Source organism: Lactuca sativa, chromosome 1, assembly GCF_002870075.4.
Source record: "Lactuca sativa cultivar Salinas chromosome 1, Lsat_Salinas_v11, whole genome shotgun sequence".
Classification (NCBI taxonomy): Eukaryota; Viridiplantae; Streptophyta; class Magnoliopsida; order Asterales; family Asteraceae; genus Lactuca; species Lactuca sativa.
Window position 1 is genome coordinate 200464222 of NC_056623.2, and position 15957 is coordinate 200480178.

General features: G+C 50.1%; 47 non-coding genes across 47 annotated transcripts; all 47 read left to right on the forward strand.

Annotated features, from left to right (window-relative positions):
* Positions 1-127: 127 nt before the first annotated feature.
* On the forward strand, positions 128-246 carry LOC128129349 (5S ribosomal RNA). The gene has a single exon (XR_008227223.1). It is a non-coding gene; the product is annotated as a 5S ribosomal RNA (ribosomal RNA).
* A 221-nt stretch (positions 247-467) lies between these two features.
* Positions 468-586, forward strand: LOC128129350 (5S ribosomal RNA). The gene has a single exon (XR_008227226.1). It is a non-coding gene; the product is annotated as a 5S ribosomal RNA (ribosomal RNA).
* Positions 587-806: 220 nt separating this feature from the next.
* Positions 807-925, forward strand: LOC128129351 (5S ribosomal RNA). Its single transcript, XR_008227227.1, has one exon. It is a non-coding gene; the product is annotated as a 5S ribosomal RNA (ribosomal RNA).
* Positions 926-1146: 221 nt separating this feature from the next.
* On the forward strand, positions 1147-1265 carry LOC128129353 (5S ribosomal RNA). The gene has a single exon (XR_008227229.1). It is a non-coding gene; the product is annotated as a 5S ribosomal RNA (ribosomal RNA).
* A 220-nt stretch (positions 1266-1485) lies between these two features.
* On the forward strand, positions 1486-1604 carry LOC128130144 (5S ribosomal RNA). The gene has a single exon (XR_008228067.1). It is a non-coding gene; the product is annotated as a 5S ribosomal RNA (ribosomal RNA).
* A 221-nt stretch (positions 1605-1825) lies between these two features.
* Positions 1826-1944, forward strand: LOC128130019 (5S ribosomal RNA). Its single transcript, XR_008227943.1, has one exon. It is a non-coding gene; the product is annotated as a 5S ribosomal RNA (ribosomal RNA).
* Positions 1945-2163: 219 nt separating this feature from the next.
* Positions 2164-2282, forward strand: LOC128129354 (5S ribosomal RNA). Its single transcript, XR_008227230.1, has one exon. It is a non-coding gene; the product is annotated as a 5S ribosomal RNA (ribosomal RNA).
* A 221-nt stretch (positions 2283-2503) lies between these two features.
* LOC128129355 (5S ribosomal RNA) lies at positions 2504-2622 on the forward strand. The gene has a single exon (XR_008227231.1). It is a non-coding gene; the product is annotated as a 5S ribosomal RNA (ribosomal RNA).
* Positions 2623-2842: 220 nt separating this feature from the next.
* LOC128129356 (5S ribosomal RNA) lies at positions 2843-2961 on the forward strand. Its single transcript, XR_008227232.1, has one exon. It is a non-coding gene; the product is annotated as a 5S ribosomal RNA (ribosomal RNA).
* Positions 2962-3182: 221 nt separating this feature from the next.
* Positions 3183-3301, forward strand: LOC128129357 (5S ribosomal RNA). The gene has a single exon (XR_008227234.1). It is a non-coding gene; the product is annotated as a 5S ribosomal RNA (ribosomal RNA).
* Positions 3302-3521: 220 nt separating this feature from the next.
* Positions 3522-3640, forward strand: LOC128130145 (5S ribosomal RNA). Its single transcript, XR_008228068.1, has one exon. It is a non-coding gene; the product is annotated as a 5S ribosomal RNA (ribosomal RNA).
* A 221-nt stretch (positions 3641-3861) lies between these two features.
* LOC128129359 (5S ribosomal RNA) lies at positions 3862-3980 on the forward strand. The gene has a single exon (XR_008227235.1). It is a non-coding gene; the product is annotated as a 5S ribosomal RNA (ribosomal RNA).
* Positions 3981-4200: 220 nt separating this feature from the next.
* Positions 4201-4319, forward strand: LOC128130146 (5S ribosomal RNA). Its single transcript, XR_008228069.1, has one exon. It is a non-coding gene; the product is annotated as a 5S ribosomal RNA (ribosomal RNA).
* Positions 4320-4540: 221 nt separating this feature from the next.
* Positions 4541-4659, forward strand: LOC128131616 (5S ribosomal RNA). Its single transcript, XR_008229536.1, has one exon. It is a non-coding gene; the product is annotated as a 5S ribosomal RNA (ribosomal RNA).
* A 219-nt stretch (positions 4660-4878) lies between these two features.
* On the forward strand, positions 4879-4997 carry LOC128130230 (5S ribosomal RNA). The gene has a single exon (XR_008228152.1). It is a non-coding gene; the product is annotated as a 5S ribosomal RNA (ribosomal RNA).
* Positions 4998-5217: 220 nt separating this feature from the next.
* Positions 5218-5336, forward strand: LOC128131054 (5S ribosomal RNA). Its single transcript, XR_008228981.1, has one exon. It is a non-coding gene; the product is annotated as a 5S ribosomal RNA (ribosomal RNA).
* Positions 5337-5557: 221 nt separating this feature from the next.
* Positions 5558-5676, forward strand: LOC128130563 (5S ribosomal RNA). Its single transcript, XR_008228487.1, has one exon. It is a non-coding gene; the product is annotated as a 5S ribosomal RNA (ribosomal RNA).
* Positions 5677-5896: 220 nt separating this feature from the next.
* Positions 5897-6015, forward strand: LOC128130548 (5S ribosomal RNA). The gene has a single exon (XR_008228472.1). It is a non-coding gene; the product is annotated as a 5S ribosomal RNA (ribosomal RNA).
* Positions 6016-6234: 219 nt separating this feature from the next.
* LOC128129360 (5S ribosomal RNA) lies at positions 6235-6353 on the forward strand. Its single transcript, XR_008227238.1, has one exon. It is a non-coding gene; the product is annotated as a 5S ribosomal RNA (ribosomal RNA).
* Positions 6354-6574: 221 nt separating this feature from the next.
* LOC128129362 (5S ribosomal RNA) lies at positions 6575-6693 on the forward strand. Its single transcript, XR_008227257.1, has one exon. It is a non-coding gene; the product is annotated as a 5S ribosomal RNA (ribosomal RNA).
* A 219-nt stretch (positions 6694-6912) lies between these two features.
* On the forward strand, positions 6913-7031 carry LOC128129363 (5S ribosomal RNA). Its single transcript, XR_008227258.1, has one exon. It is a non-coding gene; the product is annotated as a 5S ribosomal RNA (ribosomal RNA).
* Positions 7032-7250: 219 nt separating this feature from the next.
* Positions 7251-7369, forward strand: LOC128129364 (5S ribosomal RNA). The gene has a single exon (XR_008227259.1). It is a non-coding gene; the product is annotated as a 5S ribosomal RNA (ribosomal RNA).
* A 220-nt stretch (positions 7370-7589) lies between these two features.
* On the forward strand, positions 7590-7708 carry LOC128129365 (5S ribosomal RNA). The gene has a single exon (XR_008227260.1). It is a non-coding gene; the product is annotated as a 5S ribosomal RNA (ribosomal RNA).
* Positions 7709-7928: 220 nt separating this feature from the next.
* On the forward strand, positions 7929-8047 carry LOC128129366 (5S ribosomal RNA). The gene has a single exon (XR_008227261.1). It is a non-coding gene; the product is annotated as a 5S ribosomal RNA (ribosomal RNA).
* A 220-nt stretch (positions 8048-8267) lies between these two features.
* Positions 8268-8386, forward strand: LOC128129367 (5S ribosomal RNA). The gene has a single exon (XR_008227262.1). It is a non-coding gene; the product is annotated as a 5S ribosomal RNA (ribosomal RNA).
* A 221-nt stretch (positions 8387-8607) lies between these two features.
* Positions 8608-8726, forward strand: LOC128129368 (5S ribosomal RNA). The gene has a single exon (XR_008227263.1). It is a non-coding gene; the product is annotated as a 5S ribosomal RNA (ribosomal RNA).
* Positions 8727-8946: 220 nt separating this feature from the next.
* Positions 8947-9065, forward strand: LOC128130147 (5S ribosomal RNA). Its single transcript, XR_008228070.1, has one exon. It is a non-coding gene; the product is annotated as a 5S ribosomal RNA (ribosomal RNA).
* A 221-nt stretch (positions 9066-9286) lies between these two features.
* Positions 9287-9405, forward strand: LOC128131720 (5S ribosomal RNA). The gene has a single exon (XR_008229641.1). It is a non-coding gene; the product is annotated as a 5S ribosomal RNA (ribosomal RNA).
* A 219-nt stretch (positions 9406-9624) lies between these two features.
* On the forward strand, positions 9625-9743 carry LOC128130783 (5S ribosomal RNA). The gene has a single exon (XR_008228706.1). It is a non-coding gene; the product is annotated as a 5S ribosomal RNA (ribosomal RNA).
* Positions 9744-9963: 220 nt separating this feature from the next.
* On the forward strand, positions 9964-10082 carry LOC128131055 (5S ribosomal RNA). The gene has a single exon (XR_008228982.1). It is a non-coding gene; the product is annotated as a 5S ribosomal RNA (ribosomal RNA).
* Positions 10083-10303: 221 nt separating this feature from the next.
* On the forward strand, positions 10304-10422 carry LOC128129369 (5S ribosomal RNA). The gene has a single exon (XR_008227264.1). It is a non-coding gene; the product is annotated as a 5S ribosomal RNA (ribosomal RNA).
* Positions 10423-10643: 221 nt separating this feature from the next.
* LOC128129372 (5S ribosomal RNA) lies at positions 10644-10762 on the forward strand. The gene has a single exon (XR_008227265.1). It is a non-coding gene; the product is annotated as a 5S ribosomal RNA (ribosomal RNA).
* A 219-nt stretch (positions 10763-10981) lies between these two features.
* LOC128129374 (5S ribosomal RNA) lies at positions 10982-11100 on the forward strand. Its single transcript, XR_008227267.1, has one exon. It is a non-coding gene; the product is annotated as a 5S ribosomal RNA (ribosomal RNA).
* A 219-nt stretch (positions 11101-11319) lies between these two features.
* On the forward strand, positions 11320-11438 carry LOC128129376 (5S ribosomal RNA). Its single transcript, XR_008227269.1, has one exon. It is a non-coding gene; the product is annotated as a 5S ribosomal RNA (ribosomal RNA).
* Positions 11439-11649: 211 nt separating this feature from the next.
* Positions 11650-11768, forward strand: LOC128129377 (5S ribosomal RNA). The gene has a single exon (XR_008227270.1). It is a non-coding gene; the product is annotated as a 5S ribosomal RNA (ribosomal RNA).
* Positions 11769-11987: 219 nt separating this feature from the next.
* LOC128129378 (5S ribosomal RNA) lies at positions 11988-12106 on the forward strand. The gene has a single exon (XR_008227272.1). It is a non-coding gene; the product is annotated as a 5S ribosomal RNA (ribosomal RNA).
* A 222-nt stretch (positions 12107-12328) lies between these two features.
* Positions 12329-12447, forward strand: LOC128129602 (5S ribosomal RNA). Its single transcript, XR_008227522.1, has one exon. It is a non-coding gene; the product is annotated as a 5S ribosomal RNA (ribosomal RNA).
* Positions 12448-12666: 219 nt separating this feature from the next.
* LOC128130579 (5S ribosomal RNA) lies at positions 12667-12785 on the forward strand. Its single transcript, XR_008228502.1, has one exon. It is a non-coding gene; the product is annotated as a 5S ribosomal RNA (ribosomal RNA).
* A 219-nt stretch (positions 12786-13004) lies between these two features.
* On the forward strand, positions 13005-13123 carry LOC128129603 (5S ribosomal RNA). Its single transcript, XR_008227523.1, has one exon. It is a non-coding gene; the product is annotated as a 5S ribosomal RNA (ribosomal RNA).
* A 221-nt stretch (positions 13124-13344) lies between these two features.
* LOC128129604 (5S ribosomal RNA) lies at positions 13345-13463 on the forward strand. The gene has a single exon (XR_008227525.1). It is a non-coding gene; the product is annotated as a 5S ribosomal RNA (ribosomal RNA).
* A 219-nt stretch (positions 13464-13682) lies between these two features.
* Positions 13683-13801, forward strand: LOC128130710 (5S ribosomal RNA). Its single transcript, XR_008228633.1, has one exon. It is a non-coding gene; the product is annotated as a 5S ribosomal RNA (ribosomal RNA).
* Positions 13802-14020: 219 nt separating this feature from the next.
* Positions 14021-14139, forward strand: LOC128130201 (5S ribosomal RNA). The gene has a single exon (XR_008228123.1). It is a non-coding gene; the product is annotated as a 5S ribosomal RNA (ribosomal RNA).
* Positions 14140-14359: 220 nt separating this feature from the next.
* Positions 14360-14478, forward strand: LOC128129379 (5S ribosomal RNA). Its single transcript, XR_008227273.1, has one exon. It is a non-coding gene; the product is annotated as a 5S ribosomal RNA (ribosomal RNA).
* A 219-nt stretch (positions 14479-14697) lies between these two features.
* LOC128129380 (5S ribosomal RNA) lies at positions 14698-14816 on the forward strand. The gene has a single exon (XR_008227274.1). It is a non-coding gene; the product is annotated as a 5S ribosomal RNA (ribosomal RNA).
* A 222-nt stretch (positions 14817-15038) lies between these two features.
* On the forward strand, positions 15039-15157 carry LOC128129605 (5S ribosomal RNA). Its single transcript, XR_008227526.1, has one exon. It is a non-coding gene; the product is annotated as a 5S ribosomal RNA (ribosomal RNA).
* Positions 15158-15376: 219 nt separating this feature from the next.
* Positions 15377-15495, forward strand: LOC128130580 (5S ribosomal RNA). The gene has a single exon (XR_008228503.1). It is a non-coding gene; the product is annotated as a 5S ribosomal RNA (ribosomal RNA).
* Positions 15496-15714: 219 nt separating this feature from the next.
* Positions 15715-15833, forward strand: LOC128129606 (5S ribosomal RNA). The gene has a single exon (XR_008227527.1). It is a non-coding gene; the product is annotated as a 5S ribosomal RNA (ribosomal RNA).
* Positions 15834-15957: the final 124 nt, after the last annotated feature.

The window sequence follows — 15957 nt, forward strand, 5'->3', positions numbered from 1 at the left end:
TGTTGATCGTTTTCGTGTTTCCCTGAACGGAGCCGATCCCTCACGTGGGTCCCACGCCTCGCGTACGAAAGCAAACGAGGTTCTGCGTCTTGTAAGACATAAAAACAATTACCACGGATAGTATTTCGGGTGCGATCATACCAGCACTAATGCACCGGATCCCATCAGAACTCCGCAGTTAAGCGTGCTTGGGCGAGAGTAGTACTAGGATGGGTGACCCCCTGGGAAGTCCTCGTGTTGCACCCCCTTTTTCGTTGCCCGTTTGCGTTTTTTTAGGTTTTAGGTGCGTTTTTTTTTTTCCTTTCTTGTTATGTCTATGCTCGGGCGGCATCCGGTTCAATGTTGATCGTTTTCGTGTTTCCCTGAACGGAGCCGATCCCTCACGTGGGTCCCACGCCTCGCGTACGAAAGCAAACGAGGTTCTGCGTCTTGTAAGACATAAAAACAATTACCACGGATAGTATTTCGGGTGCGATCATACCAGCACTAATGCACCGGATCCCATCAGAACTCCGCAGTTAAGCGTGCTTGGGCGAGAGTAGTACTAGGATGGGTGACCCCCTGGGAAGTCCTCGTGTTGCACCCCCTTTTTCGTTGCCCGTTTGCGTTTTTTTAGGTTTTAGGTGCGTTTTTTTTTTCCTTTCTTGTTATGTCTATGCTCGGGCGGCATCCGGTTCAATGTTGATCGTTTTCGTGTTTCCCTGAACGGAGCCGATCCCTCACGTGGGTCCCACGCCTCGCGTACGAAAGCAAACGAGGTTCTGCGTCTTGTAAGACATAAAAACAATTACCACGGATAGTATTTCGGGTGCGATCATACCAGCACTAATGCACCGGATCCCATCAGAACTCCGCAGTTAAGCGTGCTTGGGCGAGAGTAGTACTAGGATGGGTGACCCCCTGGGAAGTCCTCGTGTTGCACCCCCTTTTTCGTTGCCCGTTTGCGTTTTTTTAGGTTTTAGGTGCGTTTTTTTTTTTCCTTTCTTGTTATGTCTATGCTCGGGCGGCATCCGGTTCAATGTTGATCGTTTTCGTGTTTCCCTGAACGGAGCCGATCCCTCACGTGGGTCCCACGCCTCGCGTACGAAAGCAAACGAGGTACTGCGTCTTGTAAGACATAAAAACAATTACCACGGATAGTATTTCGGGTGCGATCATACCAGCACTAATGCACCGGATCCCATCAGAACTCCGCAGTTAAGCGTGCTTGGGCGAGAGTAGTACTAGGATGGGTGACCCCCTGGGAAGTCCTCGTGTTGCACCCCCTTTTTCGTTGCCCGTTTGCGTTTTTTTAGGTTTTAGGTGCGTTTTTTTTTTCCTTTCTTGTTATGTCGATGCTCGGGCGGCATCCGGTTCAATGTTGATCGTTTTCGTGTTTCCCTGAACGGAGCCGATCCCTCACGTGGTTCCCACGCCTCGCGTACGAAAGCAAACGAGGTTCTGCGTCTTGTAAGACATAAAAACAATTACCACGGATAGTATTTCGGGTGCGATCATACCAGCACTAATGCACCGGATCCCATCAGAACTCCGCAGTTAAGCGTGCTTGGGCGAGAGTAGTACTAGGATGGGTGACCCCCAGGGAAGTCCTCGTGTTGCACCCCCTTTTTCGTTGCCCGTTTGCGTTTTTTTAGGTTTTAGGTGCGTTTTTTTTTTTCCTTTCTTGTTATGTCGATGCTCGGGCGGCATCCGGTTCAATGTTGATCGTTTTCGTGTTTCCCTGAACGGAGCCGATCCCTCACGTGGGTCCCACGCCTCGCGTACGAAAGCAAACGAGGTTCTGCGTCTTGTAAGACATAAAAACAATTACCACGGATAGTATTTCGGGTGCGATCATACCAGCACTAATGCACCGGATCCCATCAGAACTCCGCAGTTAAGTGTGCTTGGGCGAGAGTAGTACTAGGATGGGTGACCTCCTGGGAAGTCCTCGTGTTGCACCCCCTTTTTCGTTGCCCGTTTGCGTTTTTTTAGGTTTTAGGTGCGTTTTTTTTTCCTTTCTTGTTATGTCGATGCTCGGGCGGCATCCGGTTCAATGTTGATCGTTTTCGTGTTTCCCTGAACGGAGCCGATCCCTCACGTGGGTCCCACGCCTCGCGTACGAAAGCAAACGAGGTTCTGCGTCTTGTAAGACATAAAAACAATTACCACGGATAGTATTTCGGGTGCGATCATACCAGCACTAATGCACCGGATCCCATCAGAACTCCGCAGTTAAGCGTGCTTGGGCGAGAGTAGTACTAGGATGGGTGACCCCCTGGGAAGTCCTCGTGTTGCACCCCCTTTTTCGTTGCCCGTTTGCGTTTTTTTAGGTTTTAGGTGCGTTTTTTTTTTTCCTTTCTTGTTATGTCTATGCTCGGGCGGCATCCGGTTCAATGTTGATCGTTTTCGTGTTTCCCTGAACGGAGCCGATCCCTCACGTGGGTCCCACGCCTCGCGTACGAAAGCAAACGAGGTTCTGCGTCTTGTAAGACATAAAAACAATTACCACGGATAGTATTTCGGGTGCGATCATACCAGCACTAATGCACCGGATCCCATCAGAACTCCGCAGTTAAGCGTGCTTGGGCGAGAGTAGTACTAGGATGGGTGACCCCCTGGGAAGTCCTCGTGTTGCACCCCCTTTTTCGTTGCCCGTTTGCGTTTTTTTAGGTTTTAGGTGCGTTTTTTTTTTCCTTTCTTGTTATGTCTATGCTCGGGCGGCATCCGGTTCAATGTTGATCGTTTTCGTGTTTCCCTGAACGGAGCCGATCCCTCACGTGGGTCCCACGCCTCGCGTACGAAAGCAAACGAGGTTCTGCGTCTTGTAAGACATAAAAACAATTACCACGGATAGTATTTCGGGTGCGATCATACCAGCACTAATGCACCGGATCCCATCAGAACTCCGCAGTTAAGCGTGCTTGGGCGAGAGTAGTACTAGGATGGGTGACCCCCTGGGAAGTCCTCGTGTTGCACCCCCTTTTTCGTTGCCCGTTTGCGTTTTTTTAGGTTTTAGGTGCGTTTTTTTTTTTCCTTTCTTGTTATGTCTATGCTCGGGCGGCATCCGGTTCAATGTTGATCGTTTTCGTGTTTCCCTGAACGGAGCCGATCCCTCACGTGGGTCCCACGCCTCGCGTACGAAAGCAAACGAGGTTCTGCGTCTTGTAAGACATAAAAACAATTACCACGGATAGTATTTCGGGTGCGATCATACCAGCACTAATGCACCGGATCCCATCAGAACTCCGCAGTTAAGCGTGCTTGGGCGAGAGTAGTACTAGGATGGGTGACCCCCTGGGAAGTCCTCGTGTTGCACCCCCTTTTTCGTTGCCCGTTTGCGTTTTTTTAGGTTTTAGGTGCGTTTTTTTTTTCCTTTCTTGTTATGTCGATGCTCGGGCGGCATCCGGTTCAATGTTGATCGTTTTCGTGTTTCCCTGAACGGAGCCGATCCCTCACGTGGGTCCCACGCCTCGCGTACGAAAGCAAACGAGGTTCTGCGTCTTGTAAGACATAAAAACAATTACCACGGATAGTATTTCGGGTGCGATCATACCAGCACTAATGCACCGGATCCCATCAGAACTCCGCAGTTAAGCGTGCTTGGGCGAGAGTAGTACTAGGATGGGTGACCCCCAGGGAAGTCCTCGTGTTGCACCCCCTTTTTCGTTGCCCGTTTGCGTTTTTTTAGGTTTTAGGTGCGTTTTTTTTTTTCCTTTCTTGTTATGTCGATGCTCGGGCGGCATCCGGTTCAATGTTGATCGTTTTCGTGTTTCCCTGAACGGAGCCGATCCCTCACGTGGGTCCCACGCCTCGCGTACGAAAGCAAACGAGGTTCTGCGTCTTGTAAGACATAAAAACAATTACCACGGATAGTATTTCGGGTGCGATCATACCAGCACTAATGCACCGGATCCCATCAGAACTCCGCAGTTAAGCGTGCTTGGGCGAGAGTAGTACTAGGATGGGTGACCCCCTGGGAAGTCCTCGTGTTGCACCCCCTTTTTCGTTGCCCGTTTGCGTTTTTTTAGGTTTTAGGTGCGTTTTTTTTTTCCTTTCTTGTTATGTCGATGCTCGGGCGGCATCCGGTTCAATGTTGATCGTTTTCGTGTTTCCCTGAACGGAGCCGATCCCTCACGTGGGTCCCACGCCTCGCGTACGAAAGCAAACGAGGTTCTGCGTCTTGTAAGACATAAAAACAATTACCACGGATAGTATTTCGGGTGCGATCATACCAGCACTAATGCACCGGATCCCATCAGAACTCCGCAGTTAAGCGTGCTTGGGCGAGAGTAGTACTAGGATGGGTGACCCCCAGGGAAGTCCTCGTGTTGCACCCCCTTTTTCGTTGCCCGTTTGCGTTTTTTTAGGTTTTAGGTGCGTTTTTTTTTTTCCTTTCTTGTTATGTCGATGCTCGGGCGGCATCCGGTTCAATGTTGATCGTTTTCGTGTTTCCCTGAACGGAGCCGATCCCTCACGTGGGTCCCACGCCTCGCGTACGAAAGCAAACGAGGTTCTGCGTCTTGTAAGACATAAAAACAATTACCACGGATAGTATTTCGGGTGCGATCATACCAGCACTAATGCACCGGATCCCATCAGAACTCCGCAGTTAAGCGTGCTTGGGCGAGAGTAGTACTAGGATGGGTGACCTCCTGGGAAGTCCTCGTGTTGCACCCCCTTTTTCGTTGCCCGTTTGCGTTTTTTTAGGTTTTAGGTGCGTTTTTTTTTCCTTTCTTGTTATGTCGATGCTCGGGCGGCATCCGGTTCAATGTTGATCGTTTTCGTGTTTCCCTGAACGGAGCCGATCCCTCACGTGGGTCCCACGCCTCGCGTACGAAAGCAAACGAGGTTCTGCGTCTTGTAAGACATAAAAACAATTACCACGGATAGTATTTCGGGTGCGATCATACCAGCACTAACGCACCGGATCCCATCAGAACTCCGCAGTTAAGCGTGCTTGGGCGAGAGTAGTACTAGGATGGGTGACCCCCTAGGAAGTCCTCGTGTTGCACCCCCTTTTTCGTTGCCCGTTTGCGTTTTTTTAGGTTTTAGGTGCGTTTTTTTTTTCCTTTCTTGTTATGTCTATGCTCGGGCGGCATCCGGTTCAATGTTGATCGTTTTCGTGTTTCCCTGAACGGAGCCGATCCCTCACGTGGGTCCCACGCCTCGCGTACGAAAGCAAACGAGGTTCTGCGTCTTGTAAGACATAAAAACAATTACCACGGATAGTATTTCGGGTGCGATCATACCAGCACTAATGCACCGAATCCCTTCAGAACTCCGCAGTTAAGCGTGCTTTGGCGAGAGTAGTACTAGGATGGGTGACCCCCTGGGAAGTCCTCGTGTTGCACCCCCTTTTTCGTTGCCCGTTTGCGTTTTTTTAGGTTTTAGGTGCGTTTTTTTTTTTCCTTTCTTGTTATGTCTATGCTCGGGCGGCATCCGGTTCAATGTTGATCGTTTTCGTGTTTCCCTGAACGGAGCCGATCCCTCACGTGGGTCCCACGCCTCGCGTACGAAAGCAAACGAGGTTTTGCGTCTTGTAAGACATAAAAACAATTACCACGGATAGTATTTCGGGTGCGATCATACCAGCACTAATGCAGCGGATCCCATCAGAACTCCGCAGTTAAGCGTGCTTGGGCGAGAGTAGTACTAGGATGGGTGACCCCCTGGGAAGTCCTCGTGTTGCACCCCCTTTTTCGTTGCCCGTTTGCGTTTTTTTAGGTTTTAGGTGCGTTTTTTTTTTCCTTTCTTGTTATGTCTATGCTCGGGCGGCATCCGGTTCAATGTTGATTGTTTTCGTGTTTCCCTGAACGGAGCCGATCCCTCACGTGGGTCCCACGCCTCGCGTACGAAAGCAAACGAGGTTCTGCGTCTTGTAAGACATAAAAACAATTACCACGGATAGTATTTCGGGTGCGATCATACCCGCACTAATGCACCGGATCCCATCAGAACTCTGCAGTTAAGCGTGCTTGGGCGAGAGTAGTACTAGGATGGGTGACCCCCTGGGAAGTCCTCGTGTTGCACCCCCTTTTTCGTTGCCCGTTTGCGTTTTTTTAGGTTTTAGGTGCGTTTTTTTTTCCTTTCTTGTTATGTCTATGCTCGGGCGGCATCCGGTTCAATGTTGATCGTTTTCGTGTTTCCCTGAACGGAGCCGATCCCTCACGTGGGTCCCACGCCTCGCGTACGAAAGCAAACGAGGTTCTGCGTCTTGTAAGACATAAAAACAATTACCACGGATAGTATTTCGGGTGCGATCATACCAGCACTAATGCACCGGATCCCATCAGAACTCCGCAGTTAAGCGTGCTTGGGCGAGAGTAGTACTAGGATGGGTGACCCCCTGGGAAGTCCTCGTGTTGCACCCCCTTTTTCGTTGCCCGTTTGCGTTTTTTTAGGTTTTAGGTGCGTTTTTTTTTTTCCTTTCTTGTTATGTCTATGCTCGGGCGGCATCCGGTTCAATGTTGATCGTTTTCGTGTTTCCCTGAACGGAGCCGATCCCTCACGTGGGTCCCACGCCTCGCGTACGAAAGCAAACGAGGTTCTGCGTCTTGTAAGACATAAAAACAATTACCACGGATAGTATTTCGGGTGCGATCATACCAGCACTAATGCACCGGATCCCATCAGAACTCCGCAGTTAAGCGTGCTTGGGCGAGAGTAGTACTAGGATGGGTGACCCCCTGGGAAGTCCTCGTGTTGCACCCCCTTTTTCGTTGCCCGTTTGCGTTTTTTTAGGTTTTAGGTGCGTTTTTTTTTCCTTTCTTGTTATGTCTATGCTCGGGCGGCATCCGGTTCAATGTTGATCGTTTTCGTGTTTCCCTGAACGGAGCCGATCCCTCACGTGGGTCCCACGCCTCGCGTACGAAAGCAAACGAGGTTCTGCGTCTTGTAAGACATAAAAACAATTACCACGGATAGTATTTCGGGTGCGATCATACCAGCACTAATGCACCGGATCCCATCAGAACTCCGCAGTTAAGCGTGCTTGGGCGAGAGTAGTACTAGGATGGGTGACCCCCTGGGAAGTCCTCGTGTTGCACCCCCTTTTTCGTTGCCCGTTTGCGTTTTTTTAGGTTTTAGGTGCGTTTTTTTTTCCTTTCTTGTTATGTCTATGCTCGGGCGGCATCCGGTTCAATGTTGATCGTTTTCGTGTTTCCCTGAACGGAGCCGATCCCTCACGTGGGTCCCACGCCTCGCGTACGAAAGCAAACGAGGTTCTGCGTCTTGTAAGACATAAAAACAATTACCACGGATAGTATTTCGGGTGCGATCATACCAGCACTAATGCACCGGATCCCATCAGAACTCCGCAGTTAAGCGTGCTTGGGCGAGAGTAGTACTAGGATGGGTGACCCCCTGGGAAGTCCTCGTGTTGCACCCCCTTTTTCGTTGCCCGTTTGCGTTTTTTTAGGTTTTAGGTGCGTTTTTTTTTTCCTTTCTTGTTATGTCTATGCTCGGGCGGCATCCGGTTCAATGTTGATCGTTTTCGTGTTTCCCTGAACGGAGCCGATCCCTCACGTGGGTCCCACGCCTCGCGTACGAAAGCAAACGAGGTTCTGCGTCTTGTAAGACATAAAAACAATTACCACGGATAGTATTTCGGGTGCGATCATACCAGCACTAATGCACCGGATCCCATCAGAACTCCGCAGTTAAGCGTGCTTGGGCGAGAGTAGTACTAGGATGGGTGACCCCCTGGGAAGTCCTCGTGTTGCACCCCCTTTTTCGTTGCCCGTTTGCGTTTTTTTAGGTTTTAGGTGCGTTTTTTTTTTCCTTTCTTGTTATGTCTATGCTCGGGCGGCATCCGGTTCAATGTTGATCGTTTTCGTGTTTCCCTGAACGGAGCCGATCCCTCACGTGGGTCCCACGCCTCGCGTACGAAAGCAAACGAGGTTCTGCGTCTTGTAAGACATAAAAACAATTACCACGGATAGTATTTCGGGTGCGATCATACCAGCACTAATGCACCGGATCCCATCAGAACTCCGCAGTTAAGCGTGCTTGGGCGAGAGTAGTACTAGGATGGGTGACCCCCTGGGAAGTCCTCGTGTTGCACCCCCTTTTTCGTTGCCCGTTTGCGTTTTTTTAGGTTTTAGGTGCGTTTTTTTTTTCCTTTCTTGTTATGTCTATGCTCGGGCGGCATCCGGTTCAATGTTGATCGTTTTCGTGTTTCCCTGAACGGAGCCGATCCCTCACGTGGGTCCCACGCCTCGCGTACGAAAGCAAACGAGGTTCTGCGTCTTGTAAGACATAAAAACAATTACCACGGATAGTATTTCGGGTGCGATCATACCAGCACTAATGCACCGGATCCCATCAGAACTCCGCAGTTAAGCGTGCTTGGGCGAGAGTAGTACTAGGATGGGTGACCCCCTGGGAAGTCCTCGTGTTGCACCCCCTTTTTCGTTGCCCGTTTGCGTTTTTTTAGGTTTTAGGTGCGTTTTTTTTTTTCCTTTCTTGTTATGTCTATGCTCGGGCGGCATCCGGTTCAATGTTGATCGTTTTCGTGTTTCCCTGAACGGAGCCGATCCCTCACGTGGGTCCCACGCCTCGCGTACGAAAGCAAACGAGGTTCTGCGTCTTGTAAGACATAAAAACAATTACCACGGATAGTATTTCGGGTGCGATCATACCAGCACTAATGCACCGGATCCCATCAGAACTCCGCAGTTAAGCGTGCTTGGGCGAGAGTAGTACTAGGATGGGTGACCCCCTGGGAAGTCCTCGTGTTGCACCCCCTTTTTCGTTGCCCGTTTGCGTTTTTTTAGGTTTTAGGTGCGTTTTTTTTTTCCTTTCTTGTTATGTCGATGCTCGGGCGGCATCCGGTTCAATGTTGATCGTTTTCGTGTTTCCCTGAACGGAGCCGATCCCTCACGTGGGTCCCACGCCTCGCGTACGAAAGCAAACGAGGTTCTGCGTCTTGTAAGACATAAAAACAATTACCACGGATAGTATTTCGGGTGCGATCATACCAGCACTAATGCACCGGATCCCATCAGAACTCCGCAGTTAAGCGTGCTTGGGCGAGAGTAGTACTAGGATGGGTGACCCCCAGGGAAGTCCTCGTGTTGCACCCCCTTTTTCGTTGCCCGTTTGCGTTTTTTTAGGTTTTAGGTGCGTTTTTTTTTTTCCTTTCTTGTTATGTCGATGCTCGGGCGGCATCCGGTTCAATGTTGATCGTTTTCGTGTTTCCCTGAACGGAGCCGATCCCTCACGTGGGTCCCACGCCTCGCGTACGAAAGCAAACGAGGTTCTGCGTCTTGTAAGACATAAAAACAATTACCACGGATAGTATTTCGGGTGCGATCATACCAGCACTAATGCACCGGATCCCATCAGAACTCCGCAGTTAAGCGTGCTTGGGCGAGAGTAGTACTAGGATGGGTGACCTCCTGGGAAGTCCTCGTGTTGCACCCCCTTTTTCGTTGCCCGTTTGCGTTTTTTTAGGTTTTAGGTGCGTTTTTTTTTCCTTTCTTGTTATGTCGATGCTCGGGCGGCATCCGGTTCAATGTTGATCGTTTTCGTGTTTCCCTGAACGGAGCCGATCCCTCACGTGGGTCCCACGCCTCGCGTACGAAAGCAAACGAGGTTCTGCGTCTTGTAAGACATAAAAACAATTACCACGGATAGTATTTCGGGTGCGATCATACCAGCACTAATGCAGTGGATCCCATCAGAACTCCGCAGTTAAGCGTGCTTGGGCGAGAGTAGTACTAGGATGGGTGACCCCCTGGGAAGTCCTCGTGTTGCACCCCCTTTTTCGTTGCCCGTTTGCGTTTTTTTAGGTTTTAGGTGCGTTTTTTTTTTCCTTTCTTGTTATGTCTATGCTCGGGCGGCATCCGGTTCAATGTTGATCGTTTTCGTGTTTCCCTGAACGGAGCCGATCCCTCACGTGGGTCCCACGCCTCGCGTACGAAAGCAAACGAGGTTCTGCGTCTTGTAAGACATAAAAACAATTACCACGGATAGTATTTCGGGTGCGATCATACCAGCACTAATGCACCGAATCCCTTCAGAACTCCGCAGTTAAGCGTGCTTTGGCGAGAGTAGTACTAGGATGGGTGACCCCCTGGGAAGTCCTCGTGTTGCACCCCCTTTTTCGTTGCCCGTTTGCGTTTTTTTAGGTTTTAGGTGCGTTTTTTTTTTTCCTTTCTTGTTATGTCTATGCTCGGGCGGCATCCGGTTCAATGTTGATCGTTTTCGTGTTTCCCTGAACGGAGCCGATCCCTCACGTGGGTCCCACGCCTCGCGTACGAAAGCAAACGAGGTTTTGCGTCTTGTAAGACATAAAAACAATTACCACGGATAGTATTTCGGGTGCGATCATACCAGCACTAATGCACCGGATCCCATCAGAACTCCGCAGTTAAGCGTGCTTGGGCGAGAGTAGTACTAGGATGGGTGACCCCCTGGGAAGTCCTCGTGTTGCACCCCCTTTTTCGTTGCCCGTTTGCGTTTTTTTAGGTTTTAGGTGCGTTTTTTTTTTTCCTTTCTTGTTATGTCTATGCTCGGGCGGCATCCGGTTCAATGTTGATCGTTTTCGTGTTTCCCTGAACGGAGCCGATCCCTCACGTGGGTCCCACGCCTCGCGTACGAAAGCAAACGAGGTTCTGCGTCTTGTAAGACATAAAAACAATTACCACGGATAGTATTTCGGGTGCGATCATACCAGCACTAATGCACCGGATCCCATCAGAACTCCGCAGTTAAGCGTGCTTGGGCGAGAGTAGTACTAGGATGGGTGACCCCCTGGGAAGTCCTCGTGTTGCACCCCCTTTTTCGTTGCCCGTTTGCGTTTTTTTAGGTTTTAGGTGCGTTTTTTTTTCCTTTCTTGTTATGTCTATGCTCGGGCGGCATCCGGTTCAATGTTGATCGTTTTCGTGTTTCCCTGAACGGAGCCGATCCCTCACGTGGGTCCCACGCCTCGCGTACGAAAGCAAACGAGGTTCTGCGTCTTGTAAGACATAAAAACAATTACCACGGATAGTATTTCGGGTGCGATCATACCAGCACTAATGCACCGGATCCCATCAGAACTCCGCAGTTAAGCGTGCTTGGGCGAGAGTAGTACTAGGATGGGTGACCCCCTGGGAAGTCCTCGTGTTGCACCCCCTTTTTCGTTGCCCGTTTGCGTTTTTTTAGGTTTTAGGTGCGTTTTTTTTTCCTTTCTTGTTATGTCTATGCTCGGGCGGCATCCGGTTCAATGTTGATCGTTTTCGTGTTTCCCTGAACGGAGCCGATCCCTCACGTGGGTCCCACGCCTCGCGTACGAAAGCAAACGAGGTTCTGCGTCTTGTAAGACATAAAAACAATTACCACGGATAGTATTTCGGGTGCGATCATACCAGCACTAATGCACCGGATCCCATCAGAACTCCGCAGTTAAGCGTGCTTGGGCGAGAGTAGTACTAGGATGGGTGACCCCCTGGGAAGTCCTCGTGTTGCACCCCCTTTTTCGTTGCCCGTTTGCGTTTTTTTAGGTTTTAGGTGCGTTTTTTTTTTCCTTTCTTGTTATGTCTATGCTCGGGCGGCATCCGGTTCAATGTTGATCGTTTTCGTGTTTCCCTGAACGGAGCCGATCCCTCACGTGCCTCGCGTACGAAAGCAAACGAGGTTCTGCGTCTTGTAAGACATAAAAACAATTACCACGGATAGTATTTCGGGTGCGATCATACCAGCACTAATGCACCGGATCCCATCAGAACTCCGCAGTTAAGCGTGCTTGGGCGAGAGTAGTACTAGGATGGGTGACCCCCTGGGAAGTCCTCGTGTTGCACCCCCTTTTTCGTTGCCCGTTTGCGTTTTTTTAGGTTTTAGGTGCGTTTTTTTTTCCTTTCTTGTTATGTCTATGCTCGGGCGGCATCCGGTTCAATGTTGATCGTTTTCGTGTTTCCCTGAACGGAGCCGATCCCTCACGTGGGTCCCACGCCTCGCGTACGAAAGCAAACGAGGTTCTGCGTCTTGTAAGACATAAAAACAATTACCACGGATAGTATTTCGGGTGCGATCATACCAGCACTAATGCACCGGATCCCATCAGAACTCCGCAGTTAAGCGTGCTTGGGCGAGAGTAGTACTAGGATGGGTGACCCCCTGGGAAGTCCTCGTGTTGCACCCCCTTTTTCGTTGCCCGTTTGCGTTTTTTAAGGTTTTAGGTGCGTTTTTTTTTTTTCCTTTCTTGTTATGTCTATGCTCGGGCGGCATCCGGTTCAATGTTGATCGTTTTCGTGTTTCCCTGAACGGAGCCGATCCCTCACGTGGGTCCCACGCCTCGCGTACGAAAGCAAACGAGGTTCTGCGTCTTGTAAGACATAAAAACAATTACCACGGATAGTATTTCGGGTGCGATCATACCAGCACTAACGCACCGGATCCCATCAGAACTCCGCAGTTAAGCGTGCTTGGGCGAGAGTAGTACTAGGATGGGTGACCCCCTGGGAAGTCCTCGTGTTGCACCCCCTTTTTCGTTGCCCGTTTGCGTTTTTTTAGGTTTTAGGTGCGTTTTTTTTTCCTTTCTTGTTATGTCTATGCTCGGGCGGCATCCGGTTCAATGTTGATCGTTTTCGTGTTTCCCTGAACGGAGCCGATCCCTCACGTGGGTCCCACGCCTCGCGTACGAAAGCAAACGAGGTTCTGCGTCTTGTAAGACATAAAAACAATTACCACGGATAGTATTTCGGGTGCGATCATACCAGCACTAATGCACCGGATCCCATCAGAACTCCGCAGTTAAGCGTGCTTGGGCGAGAGTAGTACTAGGATGGGTGACCCCCTGGGAAGTCGTCGTGTTGCACCCCCTTTTTCGTTGCCCGTTTGCGTTTTTTTAGGTTTTAGGTGCGTTTTTTTTTCCTTTCTTGTTATGTCGATGCTCGGGCGGCATCCGGTTCAATGTTGATCGTTTTCGTGTTTCCCTGAACGGAGCCGATCCCTCACGTGGGTCCCACGCCTCGCGTACGAAAGCAAACGAGGTTCTGCGTCTTGTAAGACATAAAAACAATTACCACGGATAGTATTTCGGGTGCGATCATACCAGCACTAACGCACCGGATCCCATCAGAACTCCGCAGTTAAGCGTGCTTGGGCGAGAGTAGTACTAGGATGGGTGACCCCCTGGGAAGTCCTCGTGTTGCACCCCCTTTTTCGTTGCCCGTTTGCGTTTTTTAAGGTTTTAGGTGCGTTTTTTTTTTTCCTTTCTTGTTATGTCTATGCTCGGGCGGCATCCGGTTCAATGTTGATCGTTTTCGTGTTTCCCTGAACGGAGCCGATCCCTCACGTGGGTCCCACGCCTCGCGTACGAAAGCAAACGAGGTTCTGCGTCTTGTAAGACATAAAAACAATTACCACGGATAGTATTTCGGGTGCGATCATACCAGCACTAACGCACCGGATCCCATCAGAACTCCGCAGTTAAGCGTGCTTGGGCGAGAGTAGTACTAGGATGGGTGACCCCCTGGGAAGTCCTCGTGTTGCACCCCCTTTTTCGTTGCCCGTTTGCGTTTTTTTAGGTTTTAGGTGCGTTTTTTTTTCCTTTCTTGTTATGTCTATGCTCGGGCGGCATCCGGTTCAATGTTGATCGTTTTCGTGTTTCCCTGAACGGAGCCGATCCCTCACGTGGGTCCCACGCCTCGCGTACGAAAGCAAACGAGGTTCTGCGTCTTGTAAGACATAAAAACAATTACCACGGATAGTATTTCGGGTGCGATCATACCAGCACTAATGCACCGGATTCCATCAGAACTCCGCAGTTAAGCGTGCTTGGGCGAGAGTAGTACTAGGATGGTTGACCCCCTGGGAAGTCCTCGTGTTGCACCCCCTTTTTCGTTGCCCGTTTGCGTTTTTTTAGGTTTTAGGTGCGTTTTTTTTTCCTTTCTTGTTATGTCTATGCTCGGGCGGCATCCGGTTCAATGTTGATCGTTTTCGTGTTTCCCTGAACGGAGCCGATCCCTCACGTGGGTCCCACGCCTCGCGTACGAAAGCAAACGAGGTTCTGCGTCTTGTAAGACATAAAAACAATTACCACGGATAGTATTTCTGGTGCGATCATACCAGCACTAATGCACCGGATCCCATCAGAACTCCGCAGTTAAGCGTGCTTGGGCGAGAGTAGTACTAGGATGGGTGACCCCCTGGGAAGTCCTCGTGTTGCACCCCCTTTTTCGTTGCCCGTTTGCGTTTTTTTAGGTTTTAGGTGCGTTTTTTTTTTCCTTTCTTGTTATGTCGATGCTCGGGCGGCATCCGGTTCAATGTTGATCGTTTTCGTGTTTCCCTGAACGGAGCCGATCCCTCACGTGGGTCCCACGCCTCGCGTACGAAAGCAAACGAGGTTCTGCGTCTTGTAAGACATAAAAACAATTACCACGGATAGTATTTCGGGTGCGATCATACCAGCACTAATGCACCGGATCCCATCAGAACTCCGCAGTTAAGCGTGCTTGGGCGAGAGTAGTACTAGGATGGGTGACCCCCTGGGAAGTCCTCGTGTTGCACCCCCTTTTTCGTTGCCCGTTTGCGTTTTTTTAGGTTTTAGGTGCGTTTTTTTTTCCTTTCTTGTTATGTCTATGCTCGGGCGGCATCCGGTTCAATGTTGATCGTTTTCGTGTTTCCCTGAACGGAGCCGATCCCTCACGTGGGTCCCACGCCTCGCGTACGAAAGCAAACGAGGTTCTGCGTCTTGTAAGACATAAAAACAATTACCACGGATAGTATTTCGGGTGCGATCATACCAGCACTAATGCACCGGATCCCATCAGAACTCCGCAGTTAAGCGTGCTTGGGCGAGAGTAGTACTAGGATGGGTGACCCCCTGGGAAGTCCTCGTGTTGCACCCCCTTTTTCGTTGCCCGTTTGCGTTTTTTAAGGTTTTAGGTGCGTTTTTTTTTTTTCCTTTCTTGTTATGTCTATGCTCGGGCGGCATCCGGTTCAATGTTGATCGTTTTCGTGTTTCCCTGAACGGAGCCGATCCCTCACGTGGGTCCCACGCCTCGCGTACGAAAGCAAACGAGGTTCTGCGTCTTGTAAGACATAAAAACAATTACCACGGATAGTATTTCGGGTGCGATCATACCAGCACTAACGCACCGGATCCCATCAGAACTCCGCAGTTAAGCGTGCTTGGGCGAGAGTAGTACTAGGATGGGTGACCCCCTGGGAAGTCCTCGTGTTGCACCCCCTTTTTCGTTGCCCGTTTGCGTTTTTTTAGGTTTTAGGTGCGTTTTTTTTTCCTTTCTTGTTATGTCTATGCTCGGGCGGCATCCGGTTCAATGTTGATCGTTTTCGTGTTTCCCTGAACGGAGCCGATCCCTCACGTGGGTCCCACGCCTCGCGTACGAAAGCAAACGAGGTTCTGCGTCTTGTAAGACATAAAAACAATTACCACGGATAGTATTTCGGGTGCGATCATACCAGCACTAATGCACCGGATCCCATCAGAACTCCGCAGTTAAGCGTGCTTGGGCGAGAGTAGTACTAGGATGGGTGACCCCCTGGGAAGTCGTCGTGTTGCACCCCCTTTTTCGTTGCCCGTTTGCGTTTTTTTAGGTTTTAGGTGCGTTTTTTTTTCCTTTCTTGTTATGTCGATGCTCGGGCGGCATCCGGTTCAATGTTGATCGTTTTCGTGTTTCCCTGAACGGAGCCGATCCCTCACGTGGGTCCCACGCCTCGCGTACGAAAGCAAACGAGGTTCTGCGTCTTGTAAGACATAAAAACAATTACCACGGATAGTATTTCGGGTGCGATCATACCAGCACTAACGCACCGGATCCCATCAGAACTCCGCAGTTAAGCGTGCTTGGGCGAGAGTAGTACTAGGATGGGTGACCCCCTGGGAAGTCCTCGTGTTGCACCCCCTTTTTCGTTGCCCGTTTGCGTTTTTTAAGGTTTTAGGTGCGTTTTTTTTTTTCCTTTCTTGTTATGTCTATGCTCGGGCGGCATCCGGTTCAATGTTGATCGTTTTCGTGTTTCCCTGAACGG